The sequence below is a fragment of the Castor canadensis genome, chromosome 14 (assembly GCF_047511655.1).
Source record: "Castor canadensis chromosome 14, mCasCan1.hap1v2, whole genome shotgun sequence".
Lineage (NCBI taxonomy): Eukaryota > Metazoa > Chordata > Mammalia > Rodentia > Castoridae > Castor > Castor canadensis.
In genome coordinates, this window is record NC_133399.1 from 33,824,739 (window position 1) to 33,843,197 (window position 18,459).

Below are 18,459 nucleotides of genomic sequence, written 5' to 3' on the forward strand. Positions count from 1 at the left end.
TAAATTTTTGTACAAGGTGAGGAATATCTCCATACTTCTTTCCATAATGGTTGTACTAATTTTTATTCCCACCAACACTGTACAAGGGTTCCTGTTTGACCACATATTCATCATCATTTGTTGCTTTTGCTCTTGAATATAGCCATTCTAACTAGGGTGACATGAAATCCTAGTGTAGATTTCATTTACATTTCTTTTATAGTCAAAAAAGTTGTATACTTCTTCATGTATTTATTAGTCATTTGTACCTCTTTCTTTGAAAATCCTCTATTGAATTCATTTCTCCATTTCTTTGTTGGGATGTTGATTCTATGGAGAGTTGAGTATGTTGAGCTCATTGTAGAGTTTGGCTATTTGTCCCTTATCACATGAATAACTAGCCAAGATTTTTCTCCCATTCTATGGGCAGTTTCTTAAATCTTGTGACTTTCTTTTGTGGGGCAGAAGGTTTTCAGTCTGATGCAGCCCCATTTGTTCATTCTTTCACTTTGGTGATGAGCAATTAGAATCCTATTTAGGAAATGATTGCCCTTGCATATATATTCCAGTTTATTTCCTATATACTCTGTAGTTGTTTCCAAGTTTCAGGCCTTGTATTAAGGTCCTTGACCCACATGCAGTTACATAGAATATTCTGTAGATATGAATAAGTCCATTTGACCAAAAGTCTCTTTTAATTGTGAAGTTTCCTTATTAATATTTTGTCTGGTTGACCTATGTATTATTAAAAGTTAGTAATCCAAGTCACCCACTATTATTTTGTGGGTGTTATCCTTTTTTTTGTCCTGTAGTGTTTTCATTATGGAGCTTTTTGCACTGAGATTTGGTGCATGTGTCTTTATAATTGTTATATCTTTCTGAAGCATTGTTCCCTTCATTGATATGACATGATTTTCTTTGTCTATCCTAACTTTGATTTGAAGACTGAGTTGTTGCATGGAAGCATAGCTACTCCTGATTGCTTTTGGGTTGCATTTGCATAGAAAATAAATTTCTGTCCTTTTGTTTCAGTCTTTGTTGTCTTTTCCAATGATGTACATTTCTTGTTAGCAACAAATAGCTCAATCCTGGTTTTAAATCCAGTCCACCAATCTGTGTCTTTTCATTGGAGAATGAAAATAATTTACACTTAGAATGTGTCCTTAGGTACTCAGGAATTCCTGTCATTTTGTTGTTCTTACAATGATTGTTTCTTTCCCAGTCCTAATTTGCTTATTAACTCATCTATAGATTTATTCTTTTCTATATTTTCTTGTTTCTTATGTTTTTTCTTATATACCTCTTCTGTTTGTTGGATTCATTTAAGTATTTTCTGCAGTGTTGGCTTACTGGTCATGAGTACTTTAGCTTTTATTTATCATGGAAGTTTTTTTTCTCCCTCACTTATGCATAATAGCTGTCCTGCATACAATAATTTACATTATTATTTTCTTCCAGGTCTTGAAATACAGAATTCTCATGTCATCCTTTCTTTCAAAGTTCCTTATGTTTAAACTGTTATTATATGATGAGTTTTCTTTTATGGGTGACTTGAATTTTCTGTCTTGCAGCTTTTAATTTTCTTCCCTAGTTTTGCATAATTAATATTTTAAGTATAAAATATCTTGAACTGTTCTTTTCTGTTCTGTGTTAAAAGTCTCTTCCTGTATGACTATCTCTCTCAAGCTTTGTGGTAATTTTTGTATTATTTAATTGAAGTATTCTTTCCCTTTAACGTGAACCTCTTCTCCTTCTTCTGTACCTACAATTCATACATTTGGCATTACAATAGTGTACAAGGTTTTGCATATTCCACTCATCTTTCTTCATTTTTCCATTTTTTTATCATATATTTTCTCCTCAGTCCCTTACAATGTATTTTCAATTTGATCCAGTCTACTGGAGAAGTTTTTAACTCAGCATTTCATTTGAATTATTGAGCTTTTCATTTCCAGAACCTGGGTTGGATTCTTGTTAAAAGATTTTCATATCCTTATTGAATTCCTCTTTCACATCTGCATTGTCTTCCTTATTTCACTCAACTGTTTATTTCCATTATCTTTGAATTAAGACAGGTGTTTATGCATATCCTCATTATCTGCATTGATCATTCACAACTATATGTTTGAGGTCTTCATCAGGCCTTTCTTCCTTTTCATTCTTTACTGTCAATATAGTATAATTGACTCTTGGAAGTGTCATGTTTCTTCATTTTTTTCATATTACCTTTGTTTCTGTATTGAGATTTGCACATCTGATACAAACTCATTGATTGGAAGTTTTACTCACCTGCACTATTATAGCTGAGGTTATTCTCAATGTTCAGGCAAGACTGGGAAGGGGCAGGGTTGAGGTGTAGTTTCTCACCACTGGGCTGGGGGAATAACTCAGCAGCCTAAATTTTGTCCCCATGCTCTGGACACCAGGGCTGTTTCCCAGCATCACTTAGATAGAGAAAAACTAGCTAGAATCTCTTGTATTTTCTTGTGCATGGGATGGTGTTATATATGGGTTGAGAAGAAGCTGGTCTAGGATCAATTTTCAACTTCTGTGATGCTTTCACCTGGGAAGCTTCCCTTCTTTTGGTACTATAAGCCTCTACTTCCTTCACAGAGCTTTTTAGTCCATTGATCAAGCAGGTTTCCACTTTCTGCACAGGCCTACTGTTTGTGTCCCCAAGGAAAGCATACATGCAGAACTAATAGAGCCCCGAAAATATGTCTTATATTGGGGGGAAGGAACAGAGCACTGAGTTCTCCACTCTTGGAGAACTTAGGAGCTCCAGTGCTCTGCCTGAAGATCCCAGGTCTTTCAAACCATGCCCAGTATTTATGAACTTGTGGGAGGGAGAAGGGTGGTGAATATCTTGTAATCCATGGACCCTATACTCAGAGCTCTTAGCCCACATGGAAGAAAGTACCCATAGCCACAGTGGATGCTGAGTACTGTGACAGCCATGGGAATGCTTCTGTTTCTGCAGTATTCCTCAGAATATCAGACATGCTCTCACTAGGGAGTTTGGGGCAACTGATTACCACAGCCTTTGCTGCTTGAGCTCCCAGTTGCTAAAAATTCTCAGTGGGGGCACAACAGATCCTGTGCATCTCCTCAAGGTCCTCTTCTGCCTATCTAACAACCAGCCACTGTGACAAAGTGTCCCAAGACTCCCTGAAGCAGTTGTGTTCCTTAGTTTTCACTTTCCCAGAGCTTGTTGCAAACCATGCTTGATAGTGTATGTCTGTGTCTCAAAGGCAGCTCCTTGAGTCATTGCATCCCACATGCAAAAGACTTGCCTCTCTGCCTTTTCTGTGAACCTCAGGCATTGGGACTTGGTCTAGCCAGAAAGAACAGTGCCACCAGTCTCTGTGCACTTACTGCTTAAAAAGCTCTTGGCTTTTAAAAATTATCTATAGGTCCATGTCAGTCCCTCTTCCTCTCCATGACCACTGCATGTGGCTGCTTACCTTCTAGAACCTCGGGCCTGAACACCCTGATACTGCCAGTGCTATAATTGTTTGTGGTTCTCAAGTACACAGAATAGCTCAACTCAAACCACACATGGTAGAAACCCCCCATAGCCAGTAGGCAGCTCCAGAATCTACAGGCTTCCATTACAGGTCTCAGTAATCTGTCTTCACTGATACCCAAGCACTGGCACTTATTCTTGCCAAGAAAAGCAGGACACCAACCACCAGGTCCTTCACTCCCCATGTTGCTGGTTTCTGAAATTTCTCATGTGGGTCCATGTCAGACACTCTTTCACTAGTAAATCTCCTCTTATGAATGTCTTCTTTGCAGATACTATCACTGAGGATCCAAAAGTTCTCTGAGCTGTGATTCTTTGTTATTTTTATGACTCAAGGGTAGCTCACTCTCAAACCCTCCCTAGACACAGACCCCACACTCAAACAGCATGATGTGAAACCTGAATAGTCCACTAGCTGTGGGTTTGGTACTCTGTTTCCTGAATGATACTCAGGCAGTAAAACTGATCAATCCAGAGAGGGTGAGCTCACCAACAAACAGGCCCTTGACTTCCAAATCACATGGCTGATTAAACTCTTCTGCTAACCCACATCAGACCCTCTCCCTTTCCTTGACTGTGTCTTGTGGCCATATTCCTCCTAGACACAGTAGCCAGATGCCCCAAGACTTCCTGAGATTTCCAGTCCCCTGAGTAGTTCAGTCTCAAACAGTAAGCCCTCCCTCAAGGTGGCACCTCCTCGTTGCTCTCCTAGATATGGGGAGTGAAAAATTGTCTTGGCAAATGCTAACTTTTCACACTGGGGGATTCACCATCCCACCAAGTCCCCAGATTTAGTTTAAGGCTTGTGAGAGGTATAGGCTTGTTTCACAGTATTGATGCCTGTGTGTCACCAAAGCTGCCTAGCTTACCTTGTGGTAAAGTCACCAAAGCGGAGATGGGGCTGTTGTTGAAATCTCTTTCCGAAGTTAATCTGTCTCCTTTTTTTTCTCAATGCTTTTCAGCTCTCCTTTTGATCTTTCATGTTTCTTAGTTCTATTCTTCCCTTTCTCTTTTCCAAATTTGGCCATTGGATGTTCCCAAATTCATCTCATTCACAAAATCAGAGAGAGAAAGCTTCTACTCTAGGATTTTGCCCTCATGACAACTCAAAAATAAAATTATTTTCTAATCATTCCTATATTTAATCAAATAGGATTAGGGGACTGAAGATAAACATTACAAGGTAATTTTATCATCAATTGCAAATAAAATTTTTGTGATTATAAATTGATGTGGAAACAGGAAACAAGTGATTGATGTGAAACAAGGTGATGGATATGTAAAAATACTGAGATCCTTAAATGTTAATTTTTAAAATTAACACTAACATGGAACACCATCTCCACCTATGAAATTATCACTGAGATATACTAAAATGTCTTGGGTACATGGACACATCTGTACACCATTGCATTTTAGTGATTTTTAAACTGAAGTACAAATCATGTATATTGATTAATCATAATTTAAATTCATATTTCTCTATTGTGAATAACAGTGCACTTTGAAAATATTTCATTAGAATGAGAAAAGCTGTTTGTGAAATTCTAGATAGGGAATAATAGCAGTGTCTATATTTTTTATACTACCAGCAATCAAATTAAGCAGAGAGAATACTCTGGGAAAATGTGAAAAACAAAATTAATGAAACATTAATGGCACCTAAGATATGCCTCTGATTGTATTTTATAAGATCTTAGCTATGTGTATACTTACCACATATGTAAGTATATCTTCGCATCTAAAAACAAATCAAACTTCTTCCTCTTATCATGAAGTAGAGATACTTTTGTTGATAGTTAAATTGAAGTTTGGGGTATATTAGAATATTATCTGTTATATGCAAGGTACAAGAAATCAGGTGAGGGGAAGTAATGGAGGGAAATGGATGATGTAAAGATGGTTTTCTGGTGTCAGGGGAGCAACCTTTCTGGATTCCACTCTTCTATATTCAAGGTTCCTAAGGATGTGCACTGCTGGGATCATAATGACAGCAAAATTGCTTATCTAACAAGAAACTTTGGACATTGGGAGGTCACAGACGTAGAAGGTGCAATAGGTAGGCTTGTTGCAACCTCATTTACAGCCCTGCCCCAGTGAAGAAATAAGAATGGAGACATTACCCTTCATGACTAGGATCCCAAGAATCAGTCTGTTTGCATTTACTTAACAACGATTACCCTTCATCATTATCCTTTTATGTCCTATTCACAAGCATTAGTAGAGATATTTCAAGACAGTTAATTAAAGCAGTCAGTATATTTGAGCTCGAAACAATCTTTGATTATATATATATATATATATATATATATATATATATATATATATCTCACTTATAAAATGAAACCTCGCTTAAATGTCCTCATGGATAAATAGGGATAATAGCATAAAGAAACAATTCTAAACTTCAGACACCTTCAGATTATTGTGAGGCAAATCAAAGTTTGTGAATAAGCACACTGGCTGTCATATTTCATTGAAAATTCTTTTTTTGTTTGAAGGCATGTAATAATTGATTTAAAGGCCATTGTTTAGGCTTCATTTTATTCTTGGCACTTAGAAAATGCTCAATACCTAGCTGGTATTTAATAAAAAAATCAATAAGAGAGTGGATGGAAATTAACTGTGAATAAAGAGGGATTCAGGGAGAGAGTAGTAGAGGAAATATCTGAATATTTCTTTGAATTTACAGTATCAGTGTGAATCATTTGGTTTTTAATGAGTTGGTTCATCAAATATAGAATATCTTAGAGCAATCCAGATGGCTTCCTTCATCCTTGGAATGTGTCAGCATTAAGTCAGGATAAAGTAATTATAAAGAATATGCATTTGCCAAACCTTCCCACTACTATTGTCACTGTTGCCCATACATTTTGTTGTTTTCTCCCCATCTTGTTATCATCACCAACATAGAATCCAGAAAGCAAACATATTTCCAGATTCCTTCTCCTGGGATTGGCAGATGATCCAGAACTGTAGCCCCTCATCTTCAGCCTATCCCTGGCCATATACCTGGTCACCATCCTTAGGATCCTGTTTATTATCCTGGCCATCAATTCTGACCACCACCTCAATACCTCCATGTACTTCTTTCTTTTCAGTCTTTCCTTCAGTAACATATGTTTAAGTACCATCACAGTTCACAAGATTCTTGAGAACATCTAGAGACAGAGAAAAGCCATCAGTTACTTAGGAAGCTTCATGCAGGTCAACTTTTCCCAGGTTTTTGTTGAAATAGAAAACATATTCCTTGAAGTAATGGCTAGTGATCATTATGTAGCCATCTGCCATCAGTCATGATAAGTCTATGCTTGAAGATTCTGATGATTTCATTTTCCTTGTCCCATCTGCACAGTCCATCTGCTGCACAGTCAGATGCTATTAAGGCTTTCCTTCAAATTGCCCACTTCTGTGAACTTGCTCATTTCCTGAAACTAGCCTGTTCTGATGTCCTCATTGATAACATCCTGATATATGTTGAAGCTTGCATGTTGGGTGATGCCTCTCTATTAGGAATTCTGCTTTCCTATATTCATATTATGTCTTCTGTCTTGAAAATGCCATCACTCCCAGGAAATTATAAAGCCTTTTCCACGTGTGGGTCTCACTTTTCACTTGGGTACTTGTTCCATATGGTAGTTGTTGGAGTGTACATTAGCTTAGTAGTTACCAACTCACCCACACTAAAAGACAAAAGATCTTCCCAAGTTCAAGGATTGTAAGAACTGATCATGTTCAAATGATCACACCAACAAAAATGATCTACAGATTCAATGCAATCCTCTTGAAAAACCAATGTCTTTCTTTACAGAATTAAAAAGGTATCCTAAACTTCATATTTATGCACAAAAGACCCTGAAAATTGGGTAAAAGTACAAATATGGAGACATCACAATTAATTAATTAATTAAAGTGACAGAACATTATGTTATTCTCGTAAAAGCATATACATATATATGTAGTACACATATATATTGTACTAGATATATATGTATATATATAGAAGAGAAGACCCATAAATAATTCCATGGATCTTTGACCAACTGTGTCTTAATGAAGTGGTCCAAAATATACATTTGAGAAAGGGCAGCCACTTCAACAAATGGCATTGGGAAAATTAGATATCTACATTAAAATATTAAATATCTACATTAAATAATATTAAATAATATTAGATATCTACATTAAAATATTAAATATCTACACCCTTTTCAACTTCTAAATGAGTTGAAGATCGTAATGTAAGTCCTGAAACTCTGAAATTTCTAGAGAGAATCATACGGGAAATGTTCGAGATATTGTCACCATCTATGATTTCCTGGGTAGGACTCCAGAAGCACAGGAAATGAATGTCAGAACTGACAAATAGGTTTGCATCAAATGAAAAACTTTCTGAACCACATAGGAAACCACAAAGAAGTGAAAAGGAAACCAGCAGTATGGGAGAAAATCTTTACTACCTGTTCACCTGATAGAGGATTAAACTCCAGAGCATACACAGAACTCAAGCAACATAAACAAGTAACAAGCAATCCAACTAAAAATGGACAAATGATCTGACTAGACACTTCCCAAAATAGAAATATAGAAATCCCCAGTAATGAAGACAACAGAGTAATAGAAGCATTCTCAAATGAGACTCTGAATTAGAGTCGGAATAACAAAGACCAGAATACATTCAGATGAGCAAATTGAGGAAAAGCACTGAGAACCAAAACCCATGGAGAAGATATCTTAAAATACAGTGAAATATATAGGTGACAGTGTAAATTAAGAAATGGTTTGCAGCTCCAGCCCCACCTCCTCCAGGGGGAAGAGAAACCAAAAACTCCACTGCAAGGTAAAGCAGTGACCCTCTATGACAGACTGGAAGACACAGCTGTGAACAAATACCATGCCTCCCACAAATCTTAACCCCAGTGCAGGGATTTGACAGGACAGTAGCCTCCCCAGCATGACAGGCCTCCATCAGATAAGACAAACTTTCGTTCCCCAAAACTCAGAGAATTCTAACAAGGTGACATACTGAGAGAAAAACACCTGATCATGTTCTAAGGTATTGGGTGGGGGTGGGGGGAGCTTGAAAACACAGAGCAATCACAGCTCAGGACATGTTGAGACACCTGGCCACAGTGTATGAGAGAAATTAGCAATAAGAGGCTCCTAGAGATGGAGAGGCTTTGGTTTGGGAAAAGTTGAGAAGTTTGAGGGAACTTGTGAAAGGAAATCTGGTGTTTGTGGCCCTGACCTAAAGGCCTGTGGAAAAACTTCACAGTAAGCCTTTGGTGGCAGAGAGCTCAGGCTATAGAAGCTACCTTCACATAGCCTGCAGGCAGATATGCTTCTAGTCTGAGGATGTGAAAAATCACATCCTAGGGAACTGGGACAAACCCTAGACACTTGGGAGGCTGAGATCAAGAGGATCAACAGTTAGGGCCAGCCTGGGCAAATAAATCATGGCTAAAGTGGTAGAGTGCCTGTTTTGCAAGTGTGGAGCTTTGAGTTCAAATCCCAGTCCCACTAAAAAAATATCACAGCCCAGAGAGTTCTGGAACTCCCACCACAGTATCTACCTGGGAGACTGACACCCGAGGTAGATGTAGAGATGAAGAACTTTTTACCAGGGCAATATGAAAAAGCCAACAAAGCACCTAACCTACACTGACAGACAGCTCAGGTTATAGAAGTTTCTTTAATAAAAGAACCTTTCTGCTAACTGCTTATAGGAAGGTGAGATTTGAGGAAAAGCAACTCTAGGAAGATTGGCAAGTTAAACAACTTATAGACAGTGTCCATGTAAAAGACTGGCACCAGAAGTGAACATAAAGAGTAAGAAGTTTTGACAGGGTCAATTTGAGAGCTGCTGGCAGAAACACTATAAACAATCAATGGCACAGAGGTTGGCAGCATATCCTATCCAGTGACAGCATCTCCACTGACTAAGACTCCACTTACAGAGCAAGTGGCCCACCCACTGTGATCTCCACCCATTGCAGCAGGAAGTCTCAGCCCTGACTATGGAGGTCATGCAGTCCTGAAACAACTCCTTTGGCAAAGCCCTTTGTTAAAAAATTTCCCTGGATTGGGTCAACCACAGAAATGAACTTCCCGCTTTAGAGGCCCCAGTTGCATAATAAGCCTGGAATTTCTTCTTGTGTTTTCTTCCTTTTTCTTTCAATACTAGGGCTTGAACTCAGAGCCTTGCACTTGCCAGGCAGGTATTGTACCACTTAAGCCACTCCTGCAGCCCTAGAATTTCCTCCTTTGCAATGACCTCTTTCAGGAAAAGCCAGCCTGGTAGACTGACAACATCCAGAGGTGCAACCTAGCCCTCCTAAAGCTGTCCCCATAATAACCATAGAAAAAGACTAATTTGAACAAAATGAATGGGATATCAAAACTTTCTCCAGCAAGAAATATGAACTATTATCAATCTGTTTTTGTTTGGTTGTTTATATTTTTCTATTCTCCTTTAAAATTTGATTTCTCATTGTCAAAATCTTTCTTTATCTTTCTTTTTAAAGTTTTTCCTTATTGTCTAATCCATTCTCTATTTCACTGTTGTAACTATGTAGCATGATCCCACACTATTATCTCCTATACCTACCTCCCCTTCTTCTTATCTTCCAACTGCCTTCTCTAACCAAAGCCTATCCCCATAGTTCTCAATTTCTAATTCTTATGCATTTAAATAAGTGTTAAGTTTCCTGATCATACCCCTAAGAACCAATTTTGTTCCCATACAAATCAGTGGGTATATTGATAAGGGTTCCAGTTGTTTTTTATTCATTCTAATATTTGGCTTATTTCTGAATTACTGACCTTGTTACTATAGCAGGTTCTCCACATATATGAGGAAGAAAAGAGAAAGTTTGTCTAAGTGGTGTGCAAATTGCATTATAGAAGGCAGTTTCTGCCCTCTAAAACTCCACAACAGTATGAGAACTGAAACTAAACATGATGAATTGGCTGAAATATCAATAGAGAATTCAGAAGTGTACTAAAAAAGTTATCATGATGTTAAATAAATTCAAATAAATGAAGTTAGGAAATCAATTCAAGACCTCATCAAGTAAGTCAGCAGTATGGAGGAGAAATTCAGCAAGGAAATGGAATTCATGGGAAAAAAACCCTCAAGTACAAATGTTAGTGGCACTGGTTCAGACTGTGATCATAAGACTTCCAAATTCTTGTCCCATGGTGAACAATCCATGGCAGGACATGTGGGTGTAAATGGAATTTATTAAAAGTTAGGGAAGGGAAATACAAAGGGAAGCATGGAGAGGCCCAGGTGGAAGCCAGAAGCCAAGAGAGTGTGTTTCTGCTTTAAAAACCTATGCTAATCTATGGGAAGGGGAGAACAAGGTGACTTCCATCCAATAATTAATGACTGGGAGGAGCAAGGGCAGTTCCCAGCCAGGTGAGGGTGGTTCCTGAGCCAAAGCATGGTTAAACTAAGATGTAAAGTTTTTTTCCATGAGTCGCTAATTTAGCCTCTCTCAAATTCCCCCTGAGAGGCAAAATTCTTTTTGGGGTTTGCTAAAGGAGGCAGTTCACTTTCAGTATCTGCTTTGAGCTGACAAGGGGCAACAGACCCTACCTGCAATGGGAAATTTTCTCTCCTATTTCTTTTCCTCTGGACTCATTTGAATAAAAGGTGTTTGAATTATTGTTCATTACAATTAAGGTTCCTCATGGAGATCTCATTCATTTGTAGAGATCGATAGCCTTGTTGCCTCATGATTTGGATTCTAAAGACTCTCATTTTGGCTGAGATAAATCTGATCTAGAAGGCAAGACATGCAAATTAACAATGATAGGAGCATCAGAAGGAGTCTGACAAATGTATCAGGAAGCATAAAGAATCTTACTTTTCATTTTGAAAATTGACAGAGAGTCTTATGGTTACTTTGCCTATAGGTATTTATGTCTGTAACTATTTTTAACTCTTAGAAGGCCCTCTATTTTTGACTGTCACTATAGAGGACAGTTAAGTCAGCTATGTTGACTACACTGGGGCCAGGTGTAACAGGGCAGGTGTCAGTCCAGTTGGAGAATAAACATCAAAGAGTCAGTTCTGTGCAGAAAGAAGACTCACTGTGTCCCTAATCAGAAGTTACATGCAATTCACATTTAAATTGCTTTTGCTTAAACAGAAGGCCTTGGCCAAAGTCCTGAGTTTTCCTTTTATCCGAAGCCTAGAAGGCTTAAATATTAGAGCACATCTATAAGAGCCCCCTTTTAAATCTCTCTGCTTTGGTTACTTTTAGGTCTGGCATAATTGATTCCATCTGGATCTGGAGAAGCCTCCTCACTTGTATTTTTGAGCTGTCTCACATGGCTGAACACCACTTATTTCTCTAACAGGTTGGGAGACACCAATCTTAAACTGTTTCTCTGAACAGTTTCCTCTGAAGATTTTGTCAATTTGGCAGTTTTGTCCCTCAAAACTGGAGTGTCTTCTCCCAGAAAGTCAGATTTTGACACACAGAGGAGGGAAGTAACATATTAACCATATCAGAATTCAGTGTCAATGCAACCTTCCTGGCCAAATTAAGCAACAAAGAGATTTATTAAAAGGGGCTCTTAGGTGGGCTTAATTAATCTAATTGTCTCATAGGGTATGTACCAACACCTTTAAATTGATGTACAGGGTCAGTAGATAATAGTGATAAAGCTTTACAAGGAAAATACAAAATTACCCCAATACTTAAGAATGTCTATCTTGATTGACAGATAAGCACTTGTTACTGTCATTTTCCATGGGCTTGTCTGTAATGACAGAACTTAAGGTAACTGTGGTTAATAGTTTGGCAATTGATGTAACAGTATAGTATTACTAAACCTCTCTTAATATAATTGGAAACATAAAAGGAGTTAAGACATCAACTGGGTACAATGCCTTTTTGTTACTATTTTAGAAGGCTTATATACTTGGAGAAAACAAAGACATCTAACATATAAAGGAGCCAAGAGCAGCATCACAGTTTAGACCTTGAATTTTGGTTTGGTAAAGTAACAAGTTAGTGGTTGTCAATACTGTCAATATAGTACTGACAATTAAAAACCCTAAATTATCCAAAAGCTAGGGGAATTTAGTGTCAGTAATTTTAAATAGCCCCTGTTTTAATGCTTAATTGCATAATATGTATATATATTATATTATATTATATTATATAGATTATATATATAACAATAAATACCAATAAATCAAATAAAAAACCACAATGCATAGCATCATTGGCAGACAAGATAAAGCAGAAGGAAAAACATCAGAGATGGAGGCGAAGATCTAAGTTCAAGGAGAAAGTGCATGCAGAAAATCACAAAGAAAAAGAGTGATACCTGTTATTGCTACATACAAGAACACTGGGACCCAATTAAAGACAAACCCCAAGAATTCACAGGGTAGAAAAGTACTTGAAATACAAACCAAAGACATGGGAAACCTGTTCAATGAAATCATAGCAGAAAATTCCCCAACTCTATGTAATGCTATAGATAACCCTAGACAGCAGGCATTTTGATCTCCAAATACAATCATCAGAAAAGGATAACCCCAAGACATTTCAAATTGAAATGTCAAAACTGAAGTAGAAAAAAGGATATTGAAAGCCACAACAGACAAATGCCAGTACATATACAATGTAAACACCTAAGAATCAATTAAGACTTCTCAGAAAAAACCCTAAATCCAAGGAAGCATGAAGGAATGTAATTCAAGCTCTGAGATAGATAACCACCAACAAAGAACACTACAGCCAGCGAAGCTATCCTTCAATCTCACTAGAGAAATAAGGACGTCCAAAGACAAAGGTAAGCTAAAGCCATCCATGTCCACCTATCCTGCATTACAAAAGATACTCAAGGGCCTAATTCTTACAGAAGTGGAAGGAAACAATCACAATCATGAGAAGTCAGGAAAGAGTTAAACTCAAAAGTGAAATTGATGAACCACATGAGCTAGGAAACTAGAAAGCAGGATCATCAACTCAGTAAACCAGCAAAACCTGAAGCCAAAGGGAGGGGGAAAGAAAAACAACAGAAGACTCAACCTGGAGAAAAGCAAAAGAAACAGAGAAATCTGTTAATGTTTCTTAATCATAACCCTAAATGTAAATGGACTTAACTCTCTAGCCAAGAAAACATAGATTGTATGATTGGATAAAAAAGAAAGACCCAAAATCTGTTGTCTGTGAGAAACACACCTCACAACCAAAACTCTCACAAACTAAGTGTGAATGGTTAGAAAATGATATGCTAGGCATGCAGAAAGCAGCAGAAAGCAGAAGAAAGCATAAATAGCTCTTCTCACATCAGACAAAGCAAATTTTAAGCCAAAATCAGTCAGAAGAGATAAAACGGTCACCTCATACTAATAAAGAGAATAATTCAGCAAGATGGTATAACAATTCTAAATATAGATGCACTGAACATTGGTGCCCTCACATAAATAAAACAAACATTTCAGAGAACAAAGAAATATGTCTAGATACAATAATAATGGCTTATTTCAACTTCAACATCCCATTACCATCAATAGGGACAACATTCAGACAAAATATCAACAAAGATATCTTAGAACATAATGATATCATGGAAGAAATTGACTTAACAGACATTTGTAGACTTTTCCATCCTACTGCAGCAGATTACACATTTTTATCAGTAGCCCATAGAACTTTCTCCAAAACAGATCACATCCTAGGTCATAAAGCAAATCTCAACAAATACAAAATAGTTGAAATTATCCCCTCTAATCTAATGAATAATAATGAAATAAAATTGGAAATCAATGGCAAGGAAAACCACAAAAACTTTTAAATTCTCAGAGATTGAACAGCACACGTTTGAATACAAATTTTTATAGAAATATTTGTAGAAATGGGTCATTGTAGAAATTAGGAAATAAATTTAAAAATTTGTAGTTTCAAATCAAATGAACATATAACTAACCACACACTGTGGAACACAGCAAAGGTACCTTAAGAAGGAAGTTTACAGACATGAACAAAAGTATAAGAATATTTGAGAGATGTCAAACTCACTAATGATAAACTTCAAACTCTTAGCAAAACAAGACCAAGCCAAAGCCAAAAGTAATAGATGGAAAGAAATTATAAAACTCAGGGCAGAAATCAATGAATTGGCAACTGAATGAATCAATGAAAACACATGTTGCTTCTTTGAAAAAATAAACAAAGATTGACAACCATCTAGACAAATTAACTAAAAGAAGAAAGGATAAGACCAGAATTAATAAACTCCAGATATGAAAACGGGTATATTATCCTAAACACCAATGAAATTCAGAAGATCATACAGGAATATTTTGAAAACCTATACTATACTCCAGTAAACTGGAAAATGACAAAGAAATATATAAATTTATGGAAACACATGATGTACCAAAATTGAAGCAAGATAACATTAACATCTTAAACAGATCTATGACAAGGAATGAAACTGAGACAGTCACAAATAACCACCCAAGAAAGAAATGCCCAGGACCAGATAGATTCACTGCTGAATTTCCTCTAAATCAAGGATGTGAAAAGGATTTCCACATGCCCTACTCTAATCCAGTATAATAGTGGAATTCCTAGCCAGAACAATGAGACAAGATAAAAAAATAAAAAAGGCATTCAAATAGGGAAGGAAGAAGTCATAATGTCCCTATTTGCAGATGATATGACACTAAAATCATAACCAAACGTCTTAGACTTAAACACATATACAAAAGTCACAATTAAATTCCCCTGTACAACTAATATATGCTGATAAAAATGTGCAATGAATATGAATGTGAACATTTAGGAAGATATATTAAAAAGGAGGGAGTACTTAGTGGATAATATAGGAGATAAATGTCATACAATGTCATACATGTGTATGTATAGACACATATATGTATATATGTATGTATACATATACACACATGTGTACATACACATATACATATTTATACATATATGCATGTACATATATATGAAAATGTCAAAGTGAAATCCAGTATTTTTTTTAATTCTCAAAGAATTTAATATCTGGTGGAGTTAGGCAATAAGTGTGTAACTAAATGGATGCATGCATTAGTAATGACAGAAAGTATGGATAGGGATACCAAATGTTCTGGTATACTGAGAAGTCACACTTTATACCAGTTGTCAAAATATCATTATTAATAGTCGTCCATACATTTTCAGTGTTGTTCCATGTTGGTCAATAAGATATGTGCTTATGAGTTTGTTAACAAAGGCTATGTCATTCAGTAAGCATTCTCCCAAGAAATAGAATCAAGAGAAAACAGTGAAGAGGGAGAAAGAGATTTATTATGAGAACAGGCTTATGTCTTTGATTATTGAGGTCAAGAGATCTATGATAAACTCTCTGTAAGTTAGAGAACTGGGGAAATCAGTAATGTCTGAAGGAGTGCCCTGGAGGGAGATTTGGAGTCTAAATCCCTGAGAACCAAAAGCAGTGATGGAAAACAGTCCTAGCTCAAAGAGAAAGAGAGACCTTTATACTCCAAGGGTTTGGATGAAGCTGGCCCACACTGATGGAGGTGGATCTTATTTACTTATTTTACTGATTCAAATGCTAGTCTCTTTCGAAACATCCTCACAGTCACACCCAGAAAGTGTTTTACCAGATATCTAGGCACACTTAGCTTGGTCAAATTGTACATAAAATTAACAATCTCAGGCTGTCATAACAAAATCCCACAGATTAGGTATATTAAACAACAGAACTTTATTGCCTCACAATTCTGGAGGCTCACTGACCAAGATGTCAGCAGGACTGATTTGCTGAATCATCTGCCTGATTTCAGATGCTCACATTCTCACTGCATCCACATGTGGCCTTATCTCTGTGCTTATGCCTCCCTGGTGTCTTTCCTTGTGTCTTTCTTTCTTTTTAAAATTTTATTATTTTTTTATTCACATCTGCATACATTGTTTGGATCACTTCTCCCTCCTGCCCCTCTTCCCCCTCGCTTTCAGGCAGAAACTCTTCTGCACTTTTCTCCAGTTCTGTTGAAGAGTAGAAATAAGCAATAATAAGAAACACAGCATTTTTACTAGTTGAGATAAGGACAGCTATACAGAGAGATTCCTAGCATTGCTTTCATGTACAAATGTGTTACAACCCAGATTGATTCATCTCTAACTGATCTTTACACTGGTTCCTGATCCCCTTCTCATGTTGACCACTGTTACTTTAAGGCGAAACCCAGTATTTTATACCACTAATATACACTAGTAACATTGAAAAAAAAGACTAAGTAACAAATATCTACAATACTCTGGGGGGCTAAAATTCTCATACAATGGTAGTAAGAGTACTTACTGGTACAACAATGTTGAAAACACTTTAGCTATTTGAAATCACATACCTAGTTCTTGGTCCATCCTTTTGACTGATCTGCATTAACAAAGGAAAAACGTAAATATTTCTATAAAAACATTTGTATTAAATATTCATAGCATTGTTATTTGTAGTAACAAAATACTGAAAACAACTCAACTATCAATAGGTGAATCAATAAACAAAACATAGTGCATCTAAATAATGGAAGAATACTCACCTATAAAAATAATGAACTATTGATAAAAAACAATAGATGAATTTCTGGATAAGGAATCAAAGAAGAAATAGAGTTTTATAAAGATACATAAATTTCTTCAAGTAATTGCCCATTGCATTGAAATATTCTGCCAGTTTGTGATTACTCAGTTATTTGTTTTAAATATTTGATATATGTCATAAGAAATTAAAATTTTGTTATCTATGGTATTCTTTTAGTAACACTGAGGGTTGAATCCAGGGTCTCCTGCATGCTAAATATGCACTCTGCCACTTGAGCTATAACCCCAACCTCATCAATGTTATTTTAAGCCCATTCTTTGCAATTTTGGTGTTTGAACTCAGGCCCTTGCTCTTGCCAGGTAGGTGCTCTACCACTTGAGCCATGGCCCCAGAATGTTTTGTGCTTACTCATTTTTAAAATATGCATTCCACATTTTTGCCTGGTCTACCACTGACTGTGGTTCTCTTATTTACAACTCCCCTCAGTTGGGATAATGGGCATGCACTACCATATGCAGGCTATTGCTTACTGTATCCCTGGCTTGTCATTGACCCATGTGCCTCCTTATCTCTGCCTCTTGATAAGCTGTGATTGTAAGTGTGTACTACTGTACCAAGCCATAAATCTTTTAAAATTTTATCTTCTATGTCTTTGAATCATATTACTTGTCTACTTTATTTTACTGTTGCTAAATGTAGATATATGGGTAGGAGAATCAAACACAAATGTCAATGCTATTTATAAAGTTGTAAAATTTTAATGGTTCTAGATATACACGTACTTCTCAGTGGAAGATTTAGTGTATTGAATTTTTCCTGACGTTTGCAACAACCACATTAAAGGTGTTCTTTCTTTATTTCATCTCTCAACATTTTGTCCCACCCATCACTTTTCTTCTGTAGTGAACTGTGCAAGGTAGTCCGGTCTTGATCTCTGCCTCCTGAGTAGCTAGGATTAGAGGCATGAGTCCTTGCACTCAGCTCCTATGAAGTTTTTAATTGCTTCCTCTTATGTATATGAAGAGACTGAGACATCTCCCATACTTGAAAATTTTCTTGTTTACCAACCAAGCATTGAATTCAGAATTAAATGCAGGCATGACTAATTTAAAATATTAACTGCTGCTTTTTTATTTTGAATTGCCATAGTTCATTTTTGGTATATAGGCTGTTTTGGAACTTTGTACAATTTTCAGGGAAAACACCATGCATATTTTCTGTTTCATTTCTACTCATTTTCTCCAATGTGGGGAAAGAGAAAATTTGGAAAATCTAGTAGTATAATAAAGAGGACAGAAGTGAAAGATATTTAAAAAAGAGAGAGCAAGGCAGAAGCAGAAGGAAAATAATAATATTCACAGAATAAA